At 31.0% G+C, this 24,725-nt stretch overlaps 1 non-coding gene and 1 pseudogene across 2 annotated transcripts; one reads left to right on the forward strand and one right to left on the reverse strand.

Annotated features, from left to right (window-relative positions):
- Window positions 1-290: 290 nt before the first annotated feature.
- Window positions 291-2,969, reverse strand: LOC143533565 (expansin-like A3; annotated as a pseudogene). Its single transcript, XR_013135379.1, has 5 exons — window positions 2,843-2,969; window positions 1,912-2,023; window positions 1,648-1,829; window positions 657-792; window positions 291-566 (listed from the first exon to the last, which is right to left on the reverse strand). The product of XR_013135379.1 is annotated as an expansin-like A3 (transcript).
- A 5,029-nt stretch (window positions 2,970-7,998) lies between these two features.
- On the forward strand, window positions 7,999-8,071 carry TRNAF-GAA (transfer RNA phenylalanine (anticodon GAA)). The gene has a single exon. It is a non-coding gene; the product is annotated as a tRNA-Phe (tRNA).
- Window positions 8,072-24,725: the final 16,654 nt, after the last annotated feature.

The raw sequence follows: 24,725 nt of genomic DNA on the forward strand, positions 1-24,725 counted from the left end.
TGAAATTTTGAAAAATAAATAAAACTTATTAAAGAACACATATGTTATTATTATTATTATTATTATTATTATTATTATTATAGTAGATTAAAAATATGTTGTATGTAATTAGGTTCAGTGTAATTTAAAACAACTTTGAATTATTTTATTAATAATAAATTATAACAATGTATATTATTTTTAAAAAAAGAGTTACTACTTTAATAATATAGTAAATAAATATTTATTACATAATATATATTACGTAATGAGAATGATACATAATCCAATTCACACCGTACACCATGGGCTCCCAAACAACATATTACTCCATAATAATAATATTATTTCGAAATCTAATCACATCGACCACAACCTTCTTCAGCAGCATCATCAATTTGTACACCGGAATCATACACGACTCCAACATTCCAAGTTGCAGGGAGCACACTCTTGGCCCAAATCGTCTTCCGATCATATCCTGATGTCACCAACAACCGAAATTGCATTGCCCCAACTGGAACTCGAGTCGTTTCCCATATAGCACCAGACTTTCGGCTCAAGAAACTCCAATTTGTCGAACCAATCTTTAAAACACACAAGTTTTCTTTTAAATGAGACTATGAGAGTTATGTTGTGTTATATTTATAAGTAACAATTAACAACCAAATATTTACCCTGGCTATATCAACACCCACGATCTCGGTTTGGCCACCTTGATACAAAAACTTGATGACAAGATAATTGAGCTTCTTGTTGCTTAATTCTTCCACTCTCACACCTAGGTTTTTGCCTTTGTAATCACAAGATACCCTACACATAATAAACTTAGTCTTTATATTTAATACTACTGTATACCTATATACATGTCATATTTTGAATCAGTTATGTTAAACTTAAAAGTTAAAACTAAGCTAATATTACTTCACATTATCACATACCATATAAGATGATATCAACATTTCGAAATAAAATAATACAATTTATAAAATTAGTTATAAAGATTAAAATTCAAAACCCATTTTATGTATAAGATTTAACACAATAGCGTTAATATATTATGAAATTTTATGTTTGAAATTGATTATGTATAGAAGGTCTGAAGGTATAAGTGTAAATGTGTGTGTAACTATGTTAGTATGTTTTCAATTATCTTAGGCCCATTGATAGAGCCCACCACCACTACTAGTGGTCCAGCATAATATGATATGACAACATCTACCAGCAGCCCATTAGACTTTCTACATTTAAGCCTGACCATTTTCATTTATTCAAAGTTGAAAGAAAAAAAAAAGGTTATCTTTTAAACATATCCTTCAAAAGGAATTTCTATTCCTACTCATACGATCTAAAATTTTAACTTCAAAGTTCGAACCCTTTTATAGTAAATTAATTATTTATACGCAACTTCTTTTTCCTTAATTAGTTACCTATAATTATAAATAAAGAGTCGAAAACGGTGCTAAGGGTAGGAAACAAAAGGAAAAAAAATACGGTGACATTTTCTATTAAACTGAAAATAAAAAATCGTCAAAGTAATTATTTTAGTTGGAGGTGATCGGATTTAAAGAGCTAGTGATTTAAATGACGGTTAAATAAAAGGTTAATGATTTGAATGCATTAAATTATTCTATCAGTGGTTTCAAATTTAGCATATTTTTCTTGTACCTTTTATATTCCACGTTGGGAGAAGCAAGTTTCAATATTTTTTGCTCCATACCCTTGTTAGCCATCGCCATTAAAGCTCTGCTACTTAGCAATAATTCCGTCTCTGTCTTGTTATTCAAATCCGTCACTATAACCTGAGTGCCAGCCTTAGAACACAACTTATTATCATCCATGCATCTCACCTGCAAAATTACACTAGTCATAACTCATAACCCACAACCAAAATGAATAAACACCAACCTGGTCAAATATGTAAACACGTACCTGGAAACAAGCCCCGCAACCCGACCCGCATTTGAAGATATGCTTGGATCACCAGCAGCAAGATGGCCATTGTAGAAGCTTGTAGCAAATGAACCATACCCACATGCTCCATCTAAATTAGTTCGAAAAGGGTCATATTATAGCTACATTACCCCTATCTTATTTAATACTGTCCACAAAATACTCAGATAACCGTATAGGTCTTTAATTACTGTAGCCCCAGCTCCGCCCGTTTTGACTTAAGAGAGCTCAAGGTCGGCTCATTTCGAGCTCTTTTTCTAAAGGTCAAGCTCGAGCTCTGCTCGTTTGTTATTTATTAATTTGTTTATATACATTTATAATTATTCAAATATATATTTTAGAAAAACCTTAAATAAGCCTATGTTTGGCCCGAGCTCGTGTAATACCCCCATAAACTAACTAGCTTAAGCTTAGTTCGAGCTCGACTCATGTGCAGTGTGATAGTTAAATATAGAAGTCAAAAAGAGGTAAAACTAAAAATTACACCGAGCCTGACAAGCCCAAATGAGCTTCCGTACAAGGCTCGAGCTTGAGTGACTCGAGCTCAAAAAATAGCTCACGAGCAGTCCGGCTTGTTTTCACCCCAGAAGGTTTGATAAAAAAAAGTCAAACTTTGAAAACCATTAGCTAAGTTGGCTACACAATATTCGAACGACCGTTCTCATCACAGTGGAGTTAAACTTTGAAAAATGTTAGTCGGACATTTAACCAATATCCGGACGATCGTTATGACTATAGATGGTCAAACTTTAATGTTTTTTTTTTCAAAACGACCTTCCGATATTTTCTTGGCGTTGAAAATGAGGTGGGATTGGATGTCGATGGTGTACGTATATATAGATACCCCGTTTAAAAATCATGGTCAATCTGGTCAAAAGTGAATATGTAAATAAAAAAATGAAAATGTTACATGAAAGAGCAGAAGCATTGGTGAAAAGAACAGCTTTGGTTTGATGAAGACACCTATCACAAGCACTTCCAGATGCACTTTTTGAAAGAGTAAAGAGAAAGTAGAGGAGGATTGCCATAGTTTTTTAGGGTGTTTATATATATATATATATATATATATATAGATATTTCACAATTTATTTTACTTTTATGTATTTGTTTATTAATAATGTCGGTGAACATGATTTGTCTAGGAAGTCGGGAGTGTATCAAAAGATTATTGGTCTTTTCTATAAAAAAAATAATAATTTATATTTTTGAATTATTAAAACAAACGTATATGATTTCTCTTCTGTTCATCTTATTATTCATGTATAATATCACAGTGACTAGCCTTGTTTTTCTTTATATATGCGTATTGGGTTATTAGTATATCTATATATATTAATACATAAAGTTTAGAGTTATTAAAAGTTCCAAGCATGAAATCAAATTAATATCATCTAAATAGATATAGGTACAAGTATTGTTATATACCTCTTATATTTAATTGATTAATATGATCCGGTCGAATTGAGATTCTTAAACTTACAAGATCAACTAGTTTATGGCGGGTTCGTAAAATCAATCACGCCAACTAAATTGTACAACATTATCAACTTGTCAATGTCATACGGTCAAAGCTAAATTGGTTTCGCATTATAGTTTGCAGGTGTTCGTAACACCCCACGAAAAAGTGGGACTTCCGCCAAGCTTAGTGCTTATTTACAAACAGTTAAGTCTTCCTGGTCTTTCTATATTGTAGTTATATCACATTTGTGATTTGTCTTGTGTATTCTGCATGTTTAATATGGCTTGCAAGCCTCTTAATGTCTTTTAACCACTTCATCATACGGAGAGAGCATAGGGTAGAGATGGTGGGACTCAGGCCCGCCTCCGAGAATGGTTAAAAAAAATTTAGGTCGAAGGCGAAAATTTTTTTGAGCCTTAATAGAAAATGGTATCTTGTTGTATTTAAAAATTTTAATTTTGAATTGAGTCTTAAGTTTTTGGGTCTTATGATTTGGTTGTGTAAAAAACATTTTTTTTATAAAATTGAGGTTAAGATGTGTGAAGTGAGATTAGAACCAACAACCTATTTTAGTTGAAAGTCATACACATTTGCCACTAAGCCAAGCTAGTGGTTGTGTAATTAAGCTTAAACATTATACATACATAATGTTTTTCATAACAAATATATATATATATATATATATAAATTTTTAAAAAAAAAATCCGGGCCTATCGGAGGGTCGGGCCGGGGTCCGTCGACCACTCGGCCCTCCCTTATAGCCGGCCCTGGTGGGACTGGTGGCCAAGCCTGTGTTTACACTTTTCACTTTGATAACATAGTAAAAATACACCAATCAAACCATCGTATATTTCTAAAGAATTTATATTTTTTGTTCAATAATTTTTATGTTGAATATGCTAACGTTCATACGTTATTACTTTCTAGTATATTGCTATCGTGTAGAATTTGTTAAAATTTAAATAAAACTAGATTTATTGAAATTAATTTGCATGACTTCTATAAACAAATGGAGTTTTATTAGGTTAACTATTTTGGTTAACATTAATTTCAGATTAATATCATTCTGTATAAAAAGTTATTTCATGACTTAATAACATTTTGACAAATAAAATTTGGATTCATATAAAATGGAATATTTTGGTTGTATAAAACATTAAAAGGAGTAAAAAAATGTTGGGATGGAGTAAGAAAGAGACAAGCAGTTAGATCGTGGATGGCTTTAGTGGGAAACAACCTCCATTGCTTCTCACCGACACTTTTTTGTAAACTAGTTTCGATAAAACTTAAGTTCAATAGATGTACAACTAAATTATATAATTAGTATAAATTAGAAGTTTGGTGTCACAAACTCATAAGGTGTGTTATTTTTGTTTTATATATTTTTAAACATGAATGTTGGTGTTGGTTGGATGGTTGTGTTGATTATGGTAAATGTATCTTCAAGATTAGAACTAGGGATCAAATCTCTAATGAAGAAAAAGTTGGTTATTTTTCCGAAGTGTGTTACTTAAGATTTTGGTTATTTTTTTCAAGTGTATCACTTATGTTTATTTATACATATGTTTATGTAAACGTGAGAATTGTTTATCAAATTAACTTTGGTATGGGCCCGATTGTAAGTAGAACCGACCGAATTCGCGTAGAATCACTGTGTTTTGTTTTAGTTTTGGTACCGCAACAAACTTAACGAAAAAGAACGCCAATTTTTGTTTTTGTTTTAGTTTCGGCACCGTAACGAACGTGACATGGACCGACCAAATTTGTGTAGACCCATCACCTCAACACTCGGGATCGACAACACTTGAGTTTTATCAATGCCCGAGTTTTACTGACCGACGTCACCTCATTTGTTAACCTCAATTTTTATACTGTTTTGTTTTATTTTTGTTTCAGTTTCGATATCATAACGCATGTAACCAAAACTGACAATTCGTGTGCACTTACCACCTGCTTTGGTTTTACCACCGTCTGGGTTTTACCAACCTGTCCCGGCGCAACGCGCCGGGCAATACAAGTTTGGTGCCGCAAGTGGCTTATTGGGCCATTTGGCGGCACCGTATTGGTCGGTGAATTTTGTATTTTTTTAATTTAGTTACCACAATAAACATAATGAAAACATCAGACTTCAATTTTTTTAGTCCCGGTACCAAAACAAATCTGAAAAAAACTAGCTGAGTTCGCACTGACTCGCGGCTTTATTTAAAGCCCATGACCGGCAACGTTACCGACCAACCCCCCCCCCCCCCAAATTGGCCGTTGGTCCACCTCAAGTTTTAATATTTTTATTTTGTTTTTTAGTTCCGGTACCGTATGGTACGTAATCAAAACCGACCAAATTCGTGTCAAGTTTCCACCTCAACACTCGGGACCGACAACGCTTTGCTTTTACCACCGCTTGGGTTTGCTAACCAACTAAACATCGTTTTAAAGATTCTGTTTTTTTGTATATGTCAATGCTTTTTTTATGTTAATTTGGGGAATTAATAATTTGGGTTTTAACCCTCAAAGTTTACCAATGGTGTCTATATTGTTACGAATGCAGCCGGTACTGACCGAATTCGTGTCGACTCATTGTCGTAACGTTCGGGTTTTACCAACGCCCAGGTTTCAACGTATGGGTTTTGCCAGCTGTAAAATCTACTTTTATATAAATTAATTTGGGGCAACTTCACAAAATAGTAACTAAATTTTAAAATTGTTCCAATTAAGTCACTCAACTTTTAAAAAGTGTTCTAATTAAGTTACTCAACTTTCTTATTTTCTTAAATTAAATATTTTAACATGTATTTTTAGCCTTTTTCTTTTTTGTTTCACATAAGAAATCTTTTTTTCTTTTTTTTAATGTTGACGTTGAGTGGCGACGTAAATTTTATTTTTTATTTTTGTATTTTAATATAATTAACGTTTTTTAAAAGTTTCTAAATTTAACTACATATATTGCAAATTCGACCCCCCCCCACATCTTATCCTCAATTTCTTTCTTTACGCACTAAAAATCAGTGAGGCTCTATTTGAAGATTTAATGACCTGATTTAGAAAAAATATGCATGAGTGATTTAATTGGAACACTTTTGATTTAAATTATTTTTAAAAGATAGGACAAAAATAAGAAGTACAAGCCAATAATGTGTAAGGGATGGACTACAAAATGAGGTGATTTGTGTCATGTAGCGCTCAATTAGCAAATGTGAGGTTTTGTAATGGTGTTGTATGTTGATCTATTTTTCATGTAAGCAATTGAAAACATGATAAATATTAAACCTATGAATCTGTTACAGTAGTGAGAGTAGTAACCGCAACAGAGAAGGATGTAGACGACACGATTGTCAGCTTAGTCGAGTTCCCCTTTAGGATGTATAGTTAAGGATGGTGTTAGGGTTCTTGAGAGGAACCCGGTTTTTAGGAGAGAGGAGACACACAAAGTTGTTATGTGTGTGTGATTGGGTTATGATGTTAATATTTATCTCTCTTTATATACACCCAAGGGGAAACCCTTTATTAGCTAGTAAAGGTAATATGAGCCATCAACAATTACCAAACTAATATATAATAAGGTATGACTAATATTTTGATCTATTAAAATATAAATGATTATGATGGCCATATATAAATATATATAATTATATATTTAATCTTACATTCTCCCACTTGGCCGAGTAGTCATTTATTATGAGTATTAGATAAGCCTGATCAGGAGTTAACACTCATTTTAGCTTTAAACTTAAACTGGAGCAGAGAAATACAGTTATTGAATTGAACATCAGCTCAAGACCCCCATTAATCATACTACAGTCCTTTTTTAAAACCTAAGTAGTTATGATCAAAATTTTCACGTAAGCCCTTCAGAACGTTTGATTTGTATAATAATTCGTCTATATGTCATTATCCATGCATGACATATTAAGAGACGTACACAATCAAAACTAAGGAAAAATTAATAGTTAGTCATTCATAGTACGATATGCAATTATAAATGGTCATTAGTAATCCCGTCTTAATTATTAAGTGCTTTCATAAGACTTATGGGTGACAAACCATTAGTTATTGGATCCTTAAGCATATCATGAATGTATTCGATACGAAAATATAGATTCCTCAGTTCGTTTATAAACAAATAATTAGTTTCATATCGATATTTTAATGCAACACTTCTCGAACTGTTACTATTTGAGAAAACCATGGTAACTGACTTTATCATAATAAGTCTTCAATATATAATTTATATGAAGTTAATTAAATTATGAGTCCACTGATAAATTTTCAACAACATTTATTGCTAATTGCGTTGTGATTAATCAACACATTATGTCATTAACTTAGATTGTTGTTATAAGTTCATTGTGACTCCTCTATGAGATAGATTTATCTGCTGACATAATAATAATCTTGAAAATTACATTTTCTTATCTCTGAATATGACAAAGTTTAGAGTAATCTACCCCCATTTGAATGATTCGCGATCAATCTTTTTATTCATACTGAAACCTACAAAGTTGTTCTTTTGACAAATTATAGGACCTGGACAAGGCTTTGTGATACCCATTCAATTGACATAGACTCACGTTCTCTAGTAAAATGAAAATGAGGATGAGACATCAGGAATAGTCGGGATAGCTCAATTGGTAGAGCAGAGGACTGAAAATCCTCGTGTCACCAGTTCAAATCTGGTTCCTGACACATGATTATTTTGTATGAGTCTCTACCCTACCAATTCATTGATATGCATACGTATTCATTAAGTATTTTCCAAATTTGAGAATCCCAATGAATCCCTAATTTTATTTTTTATTGTATTTTTTTTATTCTATACATAATAAAAGTATAAACCATAAAAGAAACGAGACTTCAATTATTCAGTTTAATCTAGAATAGAACCTTGATTAATCACCACTTCTTCTTTTAAATTATAGTCTTTTGTTTTCTTTAAAGATATCTTAGTACTCTTTTAAATGCTTCACATTAATCTAGACATATCTAGTGTGTTGCAATTTTGAGTAATATCTAAACGAGTATAGACTTGAACTTATTTAAGGCTTCTACTTAATAAAGCATAAGGAAACAATCTGTGTGATCCTATTATCCTCTAAAGTAGAGCAGTATTGTATGTTACACGTGTAAGGAATATTTCTGAGATCTATAATATCAAAGTATGTGTGAACAATACTTTGACTTATGTAACATATACTTGTCAGAAGAATGTCATATATATATAAGGATTAGTTTGTTCTAGTTGCTCCCACTCATCTTGAGGTAGGTACACTAATCCACTTGATTTTTGAGGAAAATAATTGTATAAAGATTTCATCACATTTTGATGTTTTGTAAGGCCCCGTTACCGGTGCCCTATATTGGACGTTGGATTTACTCATAAACACAGTTATAAATATCAGAGTTAATTAAAACATTCACGAAATATTTAAACTTTCATTAAACATTTCACATTAATTCATAACTTGTCTTAAACAAACATCTTGTCTTTCAAGATCAAAACCTTAAACATAAAACATCTTGAGTCTTCAGATGACAACCTCTTATTCTTCTGCCATGTGCCCCTGCTCAAGCCACCTGTCTCATTCTACTCACCTGCGGGCATACTAAAAGTCAGCTACGCTGAAGGAGTTCTAGTTAATCATACAACATACAACACATTCATCACTATATACTTTCGTACATACTTCATACTTTCATACTTTAATATACTTACTTACTTTTAGACCTTCTTTCATATTCACACCTTACGTTTTAAAGAACATTACGCCCTATAACCTTCGCATATATTATTAGGGTATGCAACCCTTTAACCTTCGCATATATTATTAGGGTATGCAACCCTTTAACCTTACATTACTTTTCATCATCATTATCATTATCACATTCATACGTACCTTTCACAGTATCATACATACTATATTCATACATACTTCCTTATTCACATACTCATGTCATACATACTACACTATACTTCCCTTAACAATACGTGCAATATCCGAAGATTGTTCACGTACCATCAAGCATGCATTCATATCATAAACATAACTATCACATTCATCATAAGGACATACACTTACCATTTAAGGTAAGTGTATTAACACTCACATTGAATATGCACACAGCCCCAAAAACATATCAAGGAATGGGGCTAGAAACTCACCTGAGCTCGGTTACGTTCACCGTTAATGGTTATCCCTTTCTTTAGTTGTGCACGGATAAATGTATAGTAATTACGCCTATTAATTACTATAAATATCCATAACGTATTTATAGTTTAATCATAACCCTCAATGAACAGGGGTACAGGGGCAGCGCCCTAGGCAGCGTGGTTCTAGGGGCAGCAGCCCCTAGCAGGGTCCAAGGGGCAAAGCCCCTAGCTGGTCGAGCTGCCAGGTTAGCTTGGAAAAGTTTTATTCTCATTAACTGTGTTAATACAATTTCCATTAGAATTCTTTAATAATATTTATTACTAACTCATTAATCCTTTAAGGTATCTTTCATCAATTAATAAAGTCCAAGGTATTCTTATGTAATTAAATCATTCCGACGGTAAGGTGCTTTCGCGACGGGCTGGGCTCCTGGTATTAAATCTATATGAAATTCTATCTCACGCTCCGGTGGCAATCCCGGAAGATCCTCAGGGAATACTTCTGGGTAGTCGGACACGATAAGAACATCTTTCATTTCTTTCGTCTCAGCCGTAGCGTTGACAACATACGCCAGGTAGGCACCGCACCCTCGCCTTAACAAACCATCCACTTTTATCATCGAAATGACATTAAGCCCATAACTTTCCTTATCACCATAAACCGTCACCGCACTATCATCCAAGGAGTTTAACCTTATTATCCTACTCTTACACACTATCTGAGCTTCGTACTCAGACAACCGATCCATTCCCAGAACCACATCGAACCCTCCTAAGGTCATAACATACAAAGCAACATGGAACTCATGTCCCTCTAACTCTATCTTACAGTCCTTAAACATTTTCATTATTTTAACCGAAGTATCACTAGAGGTTTCTACTATAAAGGTTTCAGACACTCGGAAACATTTCATTTTAGCTAATTTATTAAATGGCATATCTACGAAACTTTTGTTCGCACCTGAATCAAACAATACTGAAGCGGAAATACCGTTTACTAGGAACGTACCTGTCACGACATCTGGAATCTGTTTGGCTTGCTCTTGGGTCAGCATGTAGGCTCTGGTCTTTGGCCTTGATGGTTCAACATCTTTCTTTCCACTTCCACCAGCTTCGGTACACTCTCTGGCCATGTGGCCCATCTTACCACACCGAAAACATGCCGGTTTCTCACTGCACTCATGAGCATAGTGCCCCACCTTCCCGCATTTATAACAAGTGTTAGACCCAACCATGCATTCCCTTCCATGCGTCTTTCCACATTTATAACAAACATCTGATCCCTTACTCCACTTGCACTCACCACCGTGCATTTTACCACATGTCTTGCACGATGTCTTCTCCCACACCTTCTGCTTCTTATCCATGGAGTTCCATAATTGAGTATCAGGTCGCTTAGCATGATTGGCCCACTTCTTATCTTTCTTTTCTTCTTCTACCACCACATCGTCCACGGCCAGGTCTTCATAAACCATCTCTGCGAGTTCGACAACAGAGTCAAAAGTCGCATGTTTATTCGCCCTGACTAACGTGTGGACCTTCTGTGGCAATCCCCTCACATAGCACTTGATCCTTTTAGCCTTAGTGTTAACCATATCGGGCACCAACCTAGACATTCGGTTGAATTATGTGGTATACTCACGATGTGTCATCGTTCCAACTTTCAAGTTCAGAAACTTCATCTTCGCTCTCTCAACTTCGGTGTTAGCACATAACCTCTTCATCACTAACTCCTTCAGATCCTCCCACCTCATTGCCTTAATCTCTTCTTGACTCTTCCTCTATTAACCGTATTAACACAATTTTCATTAGTATTTTAAATTAGTATCTAGTTCGCTAACTCATTCGCTATAACGAATTAAGCCTGATTCGTTATCTGGTTCGTTATCTTATCACAACTTTATTCGTTATCTGGTTCGTAATCTTATCATAACGAATTGGTGAGTACGAATAACCTAGTTCGTTATCTTAATCATAGCGAATTGGTGAGTAACGAATGACCTAATTTGTTATCTTAACATGGTCTGATTCGCTATCTTAATCTAACGAATGGATAGATAATGAATTAAAGGTTCATTCATTATCAAGTCACACGAATTAGTCCCATTCGTTATGACTGCGTAACGAATGATCAATCATAACTAATTATCAACAGTGCTTATCCAAACTTTGACTCAGGGGTCAAAGTCAAAATCGTCAAGAACAGTCAACATCAGATTTGCGATTAAACCCCAAATTGCGATGAAACAACGTGATTTTGGTATCAATGAACTCGTATTTGCAACTCCTACAAACCCTAACCATTCATTCATCCAAATAGTCGTGTATATATGGTGTGATTACCCAATACACGAACCCGGTTGTTCATATTAACAATTAACCTATCTATTGTTAACGAATTTCAGTGAGATTTGTTGCGTTGGATTTGTTTATACCATACTCAAACAGATCTATGATTTCTAAAATTGATCCGAACTTAAACGAACAAGTTCTCGTTATAAACGTACCTTAAACGAGTCGGTTTACGAACACGGTCTAGTCTTGATGTTGTTTTGGTTCGTCACAACAAACAAACACCAACGGGTTAGGGTTTCCACCTTCGGATCTTGGCTCGGGATATAGGATGGTGTTTGTGTGTGTTTTTTAAGGTGTAGGCTATGGTGTAGAGATGGATAAAAAGGGAAAGGATTAGGGTTTAATGGGTATTTATATTCCCTTAAGCCCATGAACCTAAGGCCCATTCCATTTCTTATTACATCTTTTAAAGTCCAAGCCCATCCTCTTAGAATTTATTATCTAAACCGATACACGACACATTATTGCATAAACGAAATTCTCTTTTATTATTATAACCGAAAGTAGGATGTTACATGTTTGCATTAACCCATATATGGATTTTATTGACTTGTAGACTAAATGTAACCTTCAGTTTATCACTTTTTGGTTGTTTTATGAACAAATAAGTATGTAAGCCGATTGTTAGGGAAAGTTGTTTTACTGTTCATCTAATGTAGCTCTTAACTATTATAAGCTACTGAAACAATAATGATACTTAAAGAAATATTATGTAATATAGGTAAGAAGATTCTTTGATAATTGGTTTCTCCTTGAATATCATCCTTAACAATCAATCTTGTTTCTTAATGTCTTAACTTTTTTTTATTGGGATTTAGTTTAGTTATGAACACTCTTAGGTGATTCAACTAAATCTCAAATGTTATTCTGACTTATGGAGTCAATTTTGCTAATAATAGCTTTATTCTATTCAGAAGATTGATTGATTTAATGTTTTAATTAGAATGGGTAGGATCATTAAACTTTCAAACATCCATTTCAACTTTAGTTAGGGAGGTTACATAATCATCAATATCAGTAGGTTTTATAACCTAGATGGCCTCCTAAGTTGATTATTGGGTAATTTTAAAAGTCTCAGTTTTATGGATTAGCTCTTAGTTAGGTTGCTATCATTTTCAGGATTCTAAGTGTGTAAGAGTTGGTGCAGTATGGTGCAAAAGAGGTGTAACTGGAGTTAAATTTGGAGTAAAATTAATGACTCTCTTCCCCCCGCCTCTTGTACTTTTAACAAGTCATTATAAGGACTTTTACTGCTTCCACTGACCTTAGAAGCACTTAGGAAATTAGCATGCTTAGGGTCACTATTTAAATACCAATAGATTCTATAGAGAAACAAGCTAATGATGTAAGTCGTCGTAGTTTCTCTTGTGATGATTATTTTAGTAAGAAATCGGAGTATGCTCACATTTAAGAAACAATGAAACTTTTGCAAGAGTAGTAATAAATTCTAAAGAGATAAGTTTTGATGGAATAGTGTTGTGATGGAGCAATGTCTTGTACAAGAGGTGTAATTGAGATAATATCAAGTTTTCACTCCCCCACCTCTTGAGAATCTATTAACTTATAATTGAGACACTTAAGGCTCTCACTGATCTTTAATATCTCTAGGAAAAATACAAGAAAAGTTTCAATGATGTACATGACGTGGGAATATGGCATATATATGTTAGACTTGATTTGATTCCATTAGCGTTCAGATGTAATAAGAGATATAGGAACATAAGTAGAAGAAATCATATTAAGTATATATATGAATGAATTTCTTTAAGACCGTGAACCATGGAAGACATATTAGATACAAGTAAATAATCTTTTAAATGATAAAATAATTATGTCTGAATATTCCGCTTGAATAAGTTTCACGAATTTAAGTGAAATATAACTTATGGTGGACCCATACTTATTTCTTAAGCCAAGCAAAGTTTAGGGCATCTAACACATGATTTAAAATCACTAAGAATGAGATTATATGAAAAGTCACCCTCATCAACCATGTCATGATCACATGAAATTTGGTTTTAATGGTTGAAATTTATAGGTCTAATTTGTCGTTTGTTAAATTTTTATTTGATAACAAAAGTTGTGAAAGTATATAGTATCATCTAGTTCTATTTTATAAATGTTTCAATCCAAATATTGATAACAAATAACATGAGAGTTTAAGGTAAGAGTGGCTTTACGTTTGCTATGCAAACCTCATAACTGTCATAATGTTGCTTAAGTATTGATACTAAATTTTGATTAATCTCCAGATTATTTAAGGCATCATAAAGTGTAATTAAAAGACAGTTTATCATGGTTCTAATAACCTTAACATGTAAATTTGTCACTGACACTCGTGTTAGTTATTTATTGATTTCGGGTAAACATATAGAACTAGACTCAACCAATCATGTGTTGATGGGAATATTAGGATTATCAGACTTAAATATCATTTATACAACTATCAGTTTTAGCCAGTTGTTCTTTTGAATTATAGATAGTCTTGTAATGCTTATGCCTAATATAATGACATATATATGCAATGAGACTTCTCCTTAGATAAATTAAAGCTGGAAGTAATACTTGTATCTTGTCTATGAACCTTAGAATTATCCTCTTTTAAGTTTTAGTGGTGTGAGTTGAATAAAATCTTATTTCCAGTACCAAACATTTCTTTTCTTGTACATATGTTGCTGATCTACACACTCATTTTCCTTTGGTACTTCTGAGTGTTATAGTTGATTTTTAAGGCAAAAAATTGTACTATTGAAAATTTTGGTATGTAATGTATTATAAAATTGTACTTATTTTCGTGTGTGAACCCTTAGTTTTATGGGTCATGATATTGTACATTATGATGTATTCAGGGATACCATTTAACCTTATAGTTAGTATTTAGAAGGAATGCATGCATCTTATAAGTTATTTTGATTAGTCTTAGGAAAATTAATTCAAGAATAACTCTAGTGATAACATTTATTAAATAAGTTCTTGATTATCATTATCATAAGATACATTATGATTGACTCATCCCATTTGTTATGCTCTAGTTTTTAATAGAATGTTTGTTATTAGAAAAGTCAGTAGGATAGTCATATAATGTCTTAATGGATAATTAAAACTGAGAAGAGCTAAATGTTATTATAACTCTTTATGAGACAAATTCAATTGTGTTTTGAGATTAGAGTGGATGATTTAGATGAGATCGTTAATTATAGAAGAATGTTATAGTGAGTAATATTATGGGATATTAAAATAATGCAGATTAAAATTTATGATCATTAGATTAATTAAGGATAATTAATATGAGGATTATTATATTTTATTGAATATGTGATATGTCTATTATTAACATCAAATTAATAGACTATAATTAAAAGTTCTATTTAAACAAAAAATAAATCACCATTGGGCATAATTAAAATTTATTTAAGTATGTGTGCAAAACAATTGTAACATGTCACATTTGGGCAGAAGTGAGACAACTAGTTTAATTATGCACGGGCGTCTTGCTAGATAAAAATGTAACACATCACCTTTGGGCAGAAGTGAGACATTTGTATCATATTATGCAAAAACTAACAAAAGGTCTTAGTTAGACTTGAATGATATGGTAAATGTAACATAGGGGTGAGCATAAAACAGAATTAACCGAACCGAAACCGAATAACCGAAAAACCGAACCGAAACATTAACCGACGGTTAATTTTTTAGTTTTTTGAAAAAACGATTTTTGGGTTTAGGTTAGGTTATCCATTTTAAAAAAACCGAAAAAAACCGAACCGAATCGATTAATCGAACCTATGTTTTCTACGTGTTTTTTTAAGATGTTATGACCAGAAACAAAACACCAAGAGAATCTACCATTGATGGTTATGAAGATTATGAAGATGATCAAGATTGAGTCTAACCTTTAAAGATGAATAAGACAATGAATGAAGATTCTGGAAACCTTTAGTTTTTTTTTAATTAAGAACGTTGTTGAATTTTAAACTCTACTACTCAAACAACTTTGTATTTGTTTGGTTCCACATAACACGTGCCTATTTTTGTATTTTGAATTCAATATGTATGAGGTACTCTTGTTTTTTAATTCTTTTTTTTTGTAATGTCTACTCACAATAAAAAAACCGAAAATAACCTAAACCGAAACCGAAACCGAAAATAACCGAAAACCGAATAATCGAATAACCGAAAACCGATTGGTTGGTATTCTAAAATAACCGATAGCTAAGGTTTAGGTTTGGGTTTCACCCAATAACGGAACCGAACCGTGCTCACCCCTAAATTGTAACACATCACCTTTGGGCGGGAGTGATACATCTAAATTCACTCAAGTTAAACTTTTTATGTTTTGTAAAATTTTATAAGTTTAATTGTTTACAAAACATTTAATTAGGAACAATTTATAGAAAAATTAGAGTTCTCGTGAAATTAGTTATTCGAGACTTTTGATTTCTTGAGAATTATGAGTTCTCGGGAATTTTAGTGAGTCCGCCTTTTAGTGGGTTTTCGGGATTATGAGAGTTTTCGGGTTTTATAAGGTTTTCGAGATTTTGGTAAACCAAAATCATTATAGAAAAAAAAATGAAATTTAATTTTAAATCCTTAACCCATAAACTATTTTGGACCTAGCCATGCCCATTCGCTGTTCGGGTTTCGGATCTGGAGGTTCGGGTTTAGTGTTCGGATTCATGGATCAGTGTTTAGATCTTGGTGTTCGATATGGTGGATCGGGTTTCGCGGTTCGTATTAGGGTGCTCGGGCTTCGCTATTTGGACAAGCCCATCCACCTGTTCGCTGTACTCATTAAACAAAAAAAAGAAAACATGTTCTCTATGCCGGTGATTCGATCCCGCGTCCCCAAACCCAACTGTTACGTCTTATCTACCTAGCTATCACACGTTTGTGTTACAAGGTTCATTTATTTGATTCTTATATTCAGTTTACACGCCAATAAATTCATTTTCCCTTTATTGTTATTATTATAAACTAGGTTATTAACCCGTGTACGACACGGGTGGAAATATTGATATTTTCGAACAAACACATGTCAATTGAAAGGACAACATAAGTTATTATATGTTACTCGAGACGACAACATACATAAAGTTGTAAATGATATTGGTACGAAAACAAATGATTGTGAAACACAAAGATAAACCCGAATAACATTCAATTACAATCTTTGAAAACATAATCAAAGGTTAAAAATATAAAATTTATAAGCTACAAAAAATACTTCCTTGTAAACCATATTTATTCTTTATTTGTAACTTTGTCTTTCTTGTTTAATATAAGAATTTTAACACCACTCTTCGCTCTTGATAAAACTACATAGAGTTGTCTATGTGTAAACACCTGGTCTTTGAGATATATGTCAACTTTTGCTAGAGATTGACCTTGACTTTTGTTAATGTTCATTGCAAAACAGATTACAACTGGAAAAAACTATATTCTCTTCAATTTAAACGAAAGTTTCTTATCTGAAGGTGTTAGACCACAACGAATTATATAAGTGCGATAATCAGTATTAGTACCTGATATAACTTTTACTTCAATAAAACGCCTACCCAAATTAATTACTCGCAATTTAGTTTCGTTACACAAACCGTTATTCTGATCCATATTGCTTATTAACATTATTGACACACCGACTTTTAAAACCAATCTATGAGTCAAAATAATTTCGGTCTTTTTGATTTTATTTAGCATAATGTGTTTATGAAAGTTTTAGTTCAAATTAAAATATAAAAAAATAATTGGTATGATCTTACTTAAAAACCAAAAAACTGTTTTTTTATATAGACCACAACTAAATTTGTGAGTTTTGTTTCTAAGTTTGGAAACAATATAAATTGAGTAAACCAAATATTAGTAAAAAAATAATGGAGAAATATCTTTGCGCCTCTAATTAATATAAATTGATTCGTATACACATATTAATTAAAACACATATTTTAATTGGTTTTTAAAAAAATAAAATAGTATTGGATAATTGAAAATTATTTTTCGTATCATTTTTAAAAAAGAAAATAGAAAAAGGAAATGTGTAAACATACATTCAGTTTTATTAAAACTTTGTTTATCAAAAAAGTATAATGTAGTTAATAATATGTATATTAAAAATCGTTTATAAGTTTCTGTTACAAGTGCCTAATTTTTAGTTAATAACATATTAATTTTTATTTACTATATTTTAGTTAATAAAAAAATTATATTAATACAATATAGTGTATTAACACGTTTAAAATAAAATGTTACCATTCAAAATGCTAATAACTAGTTCTCTTGGTGTTGAAGTTTCACGTTTAAAAAATGCATTCTTAAAAAAATATTTAAAGGGTAATTAAAATTAAAATGACTAACCGTTTGAAAAACACCTCTTATTGGAAGACGTTGATTGACCCCAAAAATTCCGTTTCCTTTAATTTTGAACAAATCTATAATATAATATAATATAATATAATATAATATAATATAATATAATATAATATAATATAATATAATATAATATAATATAAAAACGATGAACAACATAAATATAAAAACAGAATTTTATAGAGCATGATGTTTCAATTTTGCTGACTTAAAGAATGATTTTAATACATAAAACAGAAAAATTAGAAAACTGGGAAACCAAATACTATTAACTTTAGTGACAATTATAGGTTATTTATATTTGGTGTTCATAAAGATATTAAAGACATGAAAATTAAAAATATTACATAGGAAACAACAATAACACAACTTACTCTACTGGATATGTAGACTATCGGCTAACTTGAATAGATATAAATGATCAGAAATTCATTTATGTAAAAGTATCTAACACAACAATATATTTCTAAAATAGTGGCCCATGTTAGATATGGGTTGAAAACATATAAACAACCATAAATTTCATAACTAACATTTTAAACCAACACATATAGTTAACATAAGTTTGTAACCAAAATATTAAGCATTTAACTTGTGTATATAAAAAGTTAATACTTACACAAACTTACTATACATCTAAATTAAAAAATAAAACGAAGACATGAACATGTTATAATCATATTAGCCCACTATCAACTTCTTCGGCATTTCACAAAAAAAAAAATCATTTTGCTTCACAATCTAAAAAACAAATAAACAATAGCAACGTGATTAAATATACAATTAAAGTCTTAAGGTATTATGAGTTTCATTTCAACATTAATAAATAAATAAAGGTATATTTTATTATAAATTATTTTGTCATTAAACTTTTTTTTTATTTCGATTCAAATATTTTTTAGTTAAATGTATTAAGTTGAATCGAAGTAATAAATTTTTATTCTACTAATTTCACTAATTAAGTATAATTAAAATAATATATAGATAATTAAAATAAAACCAGTTAATTTTAATTTTATTACGTAGAGGTCATTCCCTAATTAAAATTTAATTAAAGTGACTGCAATCTGCAGTAAATTATGTTTCAAACTCTTTAGCATCATTACTTTATTTAAAATCAATTTCATTATATAATTCTTTTTTCAACTGTATACATTAATCTTGACATTTATGCGTAATTAAAAATTGGTTAAATATAAAAGATGGAAAGTTTGATGACATTGAATACTATTAAGAACTACAAAAGATTGTTGCAAAATTCGTCAATTTCGGTTTTGTAAAAACAGAAATAAATATATGTGAATATTATTATAAAAATCTTTACATTTTTCTTGAAAATTCAGTAACTAAACAATATACTATTAATTTTTTTAACTATCACGAAATTATTGTCAACACTTTAGCATCATTACCTTATTTAACAATAAATTCATTAGATAATTCTTTTTTCAATTTTATACATTAATCTTGACATTTATGCCTAATTAAAAATTGGTCAAATATAAAAGATGGAAAGTTTTTATTTTCTATTTAGTATTAGTTTATTTTTTAATATGACCGGAACAATTTAAACGAATCGGTAATTCTTGATAATTATGCCTAATAAAAAATTAGTCAAATATAAAAGATGTAAAGTTTATTTAGATCGAAGAATATTAAAAATAAAAAAGAGTGATCAAATTCAGTTCTTAAAAAATAAAAATAAATTAATGTATAAATGATTGAAATGTATCATTAAAATTAAAGATGATGAATATTTTAAAATAAATAATTATAGTAAATATTTAAGATTTTTAAATGTAAATTTGAAATAAGTAATACACCACTTATTAAATTGGTTAAATATATTAATGAGTTTTTAATTCAAACTTATTAACTTTCGAGTATAATCAAAAGCAAATTATTTAAAATTTTCATCTACATTAAATTTGTCATTTATGCTAATTAAAATTTGGTTAAATATAAAAGATGGAAAGTTAGTTGAGACTGAATACTACTAAAAACTACAAAACATTGTTGCAATATTAGTCAGCTTTGAATTTTAAAAACAGAAATAAATAATTGTAAATATTATTATAAAAAAAACGTTTCATTTTTTTTGGAAGTTCAATAACTAATTGTTAAAAATTTCAAGATAAGATTCAAAAATTTTAACATAGAAAATAAATATTGCCATTCATATAAAAATGAATTAATTTACATGAATTGTCTAAGCTACATAAAATAAAAATTGATAGAAAATTAACAACTAAAATACATTCGTAATGACCAGAACAAACATAATCAACCTAATCTCCATCAAATACTTTTTCCATGCAATTAGCCAATCTACCAAGTTGGGCTGCCGTAAATTGAAATTACAAATAAATTAACGTTAGATACATTGAACTATTAAAAAAATTAGTAAGAATTATCAATAGATGTAATCAGAATAATTATCATAATAATTTCTATAAGGAAATAAATCAACAATATTTTCGCATATCTCAAAACCTTCAACATGTCTATTGAATCCTGGAAGGTGCAGGTGGAACTTGGTGACCTAGTCCTATCATGGCTACAGTTAGTCTCCAAATGATTATTAAACTGTAAATATGAATAGAGGGAGCTCTCAACATATAAAAATAAAACTGTAAATATGAATTTCAAGAAATCTTACATCAATCAGAACACGCATTTGGTGACCAGGTCCTATCATGGCTCGAGCTAGTCTCCGAATGGTCCTCAAACTTCATAATCCGACCTACCTAAGTAGCAGCAAGATGTGTGCAATATATAAGATGAACTGCAAATAACACCAACAATTCAAATAATTAAGTTTCATTTAAGGTACACCAACAATAAGAACAAAAGAAATATATTTAAGTAGAACTAACAATATAGAAATTTTAACATGAATCATTCACTTAACCAGTTTTCATACATCCAATTCTCAAGCCAACCTGCCTGCATAACAACCAAAAGACCAAATAAGGACAACATAATTAAATTAATATGTGAATTTCACTTAAAAACAATAACAAATGATAGAAATTTGAATACAAAGTCATAGTTATAAGTTATAACAGCTTCAGAAGAGTGAAAATGATGATATAAACAAATGAATATGGAATATCGAATTTATAGAAATGATTGTTGAAATGGTTTTCGAAGTATAAGATGAGGTCAAATAAGTAGTGGAAATTTAAAAATTGGACATCTAATACTTGAGGGTTTGACAATAGTTATTACATGATTTTTATTTATAGATGATTTAGATTTAGAGTAAATACATTTAGTAAGGATATGAATTAATTATGTTGTTAGTTTTGGTCTAAATTTGAATATTAAAATTGAACATATATTGTGTTAGTTTCGGTTCAAGTTTGAAATTTAAATATGAATATTAAAATTGTTGGTTTTAGCTAAAAGTTAGTTTATAGATAATTTAAATATTGTAGTATGTAAATTAATTGTGGGTTATTGATTAATTTAATTAATTTTTGAATTTTTAATTGTTAAGAAAATCATAGAAGTGATTGTTATATATGAAAACAATAGAGTTTATTCAATAAAACTCAATTGTTTTAATATATATATAGATTATTAGTTTTATTTATTGGATGCTGATGTTTCTTCCGTCAAAAATTATAATAATAATAATATATATATATATATATGTTTGCTGCTGTTATTATTATTATATATATTATGTTAAGATATATATTATTATTATCAGTATAATTATTAATATTACTTTATTATCTTTTAATCATCAAGGTCTAACTCATTTTAAACTAGGTTCAATCGCCTATTGGTTCATGTGACCCGTTCTAGCTAGATCTAAGAAACACTAAACGAGTCAAACTTTAAATGAATATTATATCTTAAAACGTACCTAGAATTGGTTTTAGATCTTCAACGTCTTTCTTGTTTTCTTGAACCGGGTTGGACTTGTTCTTGCAAATTCTTGGAGTCATCACTAAGATGCGTGTGTGTTTTGAGTGTGTTAGTAAATATGAAAAGTGATGTTTAAGGTATGGTTTAAGGGTTTATATACCCTAGACCCATGGACCCTTAAGCCCATCTCCATTCATTTGAGTTCATAAATTTTTAAGTAAACACCATATTTCTTATAATCAGTAAATAATAACACTTAATAATAATAAATCCTTTACTATTATTTATTTTAACATATAGGATGTTACACGAAGGGCGTTTCATCATTGATGACGGCACAAGTGCTGTTGAACTCGTTGCCTTTTTCTAACTCTAATTGCAATCTAGATTGGTATGTTGCATGTATTCATACCTTAATAGCTGATGATTATGATTACGCTTCTTTTGATGTTGAAATTATATTTTTTTGTAATAGATTTCTTAAAGAAGTATAACTAATTAGAAGAAAAGTTTCTAAAAATTTGGCATGGTTTTCTTTCTCCTTTTCTTCTTACATGTAAAATAAATTGATTGGGTTGGATACTAAATATGATAAACACAGTTTTACATGTAAAAAAGTCTTGAAGATGTTAAAATGCATAATGATGATAAGTGCTGCAACTCATTCCTGTTATTGGTAACTTTTGTGTATGATGAATTCATTTTTCTTCATGTTATATGGAACAAAATTAGTATTTTATCATTTCTTATTTTATTAGTGTTGTTTGCACATGATGAAGTTTCACCTGTTGTCTTTAAATAGATGTAAAATTGAGGTTTTGATTATTTGGTTGAGGGGCCAAATCGTTTGATATCCAGTTTTGATTGTTTGGTTTATATGTGTGATCAAAATAGGCTCAATGAGTGATGTCTTTTTTATTTCAAAACCATCCCCTTTTCTAGCCCTAAAAATAGGCATCAACAGTGAGCCATTTTGATGAAGAACAACCCTGAACTTGTATTGCTTGATGAAAATGCAACTTATGCTAACTTGTATCTAATGGATGGCACTGGTTTTGATTATTAATCCTAATGCAACGTATTTTGACTCTTAATTAATGGATTTGTGTAATTGTTTTATATAGCTGAACAATAGTATGATTACGAAGGGATTTGGAAAAAGTTGACCGTGAAGTGACACCATGGTTTGTTTGTGTTTGGCATTCGCTATGAAACAACATCTATGTTTCTCAATATAAAAGAAGTGAAATGTATGAGGTTAGCCATGAAATGAGCTACTTTATAATGCTGGTGTTGATATCATTACAATGGACATGTAAGTGATTTAAGTCATGGGTTAGTTTGAGTTGCTTTTGATTTTTTGGTCATAGTTGAGTGTTTGACTATTATGTGATTATAAATTTTCAGGCTCATGCTTATAAAAGATCAAAACAAGTGTATAACAACACGTTGGACCCTTGTGGACCGGTGTACACAGTAGTAAGGGGCAATGGTATTTAGAAAACCATTTTCCACACTCGATTCATTCATGGATGGTATGTGTCGCCGGTTTCACATCATCGGGGTCGCAACCATAAACTTCTGTTAGGTCCACCGGCCCGTATACAGTACTTACATGGGTATATAACATATATAGGTCTATATATTAAATGGTTGTATGCACCTGATAGTGTGAAAAAGATATCTTGATCCATGATTTGTTGTTTGTTGTAATGCATTTAGTTAAATATCCATGAATATAGCTGCAAGTATTTAACTCATGAAAATTAGTTAATTAGAAGTACAAGTAGAATACCAAAACAATATTAATTGATTTAGTGTTGCAAATCTAACTTGTATTACTAAATAATAATCCATCCTCTGTGGAGAAAATTGTAAGAAGTTTATTTTTGATCTAAAACTCTAAAACAAACAAAGTAGGCTTTTTTTTTTCTCAATCTGAACTTACTAAAGCAACCACCAATTGTCGCCTGTGAACTTCCTCTAACTGGTGGCTGCAAAATCGTCATGTGCTACAGCAAACCAATGTTGTAATAGCCTTGAAAATTAGCATCATCAATGGACTATTACCACCACTCCACAACAGTCGGTGACAACAATTTCTCGACATGATTGACCACCATTATCATTTCTCGACATGAATGGAAACAACCATCAGCTAGCAACACCTCAATTTGTTTGGATTTGAATATGTGCAGAAAAATTGGCTAATCTAGGCTAGGTCATTAACGGGCCTTGATTTGCTCTGTCTCATTTCAGTTTTGAAACTGAGCTGAAAACTTGAGCTCAGGCTCGTCTCAGTTATAAACCGAGTTGGCTTAACTCTGTTTGGTTTAGCTCAGTTTAAAAGGGAAATTAAAAAGGGGAAAGTGAATACGGTGCTGTAAACCGTCTAACCTTACACGTAAAACCTATCAAAACTACGTAGTTTTGATAAAAACTTCCTAAAAACTAATCCCTGAAATAAAACACGTAAACCCAATCTTCATCTTCTCTCTGGTGCAAACCCTACTGCTCTCTGTTTATGGTGTTCGACAAGTAAGAAGGACTAAAGATTGATGCAGTATGATGCTTCTTCGAATCAACCATACAAAT

The sequence above is a fragment of the Bidens hawaiensis genome, unplaced genomic scaffold, assembly GCF_021521415.1.
Source record: "Bidens hawaiensis isolate Kalapana, Puna unplaced genomic scaffold, B.hawaiensis_p1.1 tig00009788_1, whole genome shotgun sequence".
In the NCBI taxonomy this organism is placed as follows: Eukaryota; Viridiplantae; Streptophyta; class Magnoliopsida; order Asterales; family Asteraceae; genus Bidens; species Bidens hawaiensis.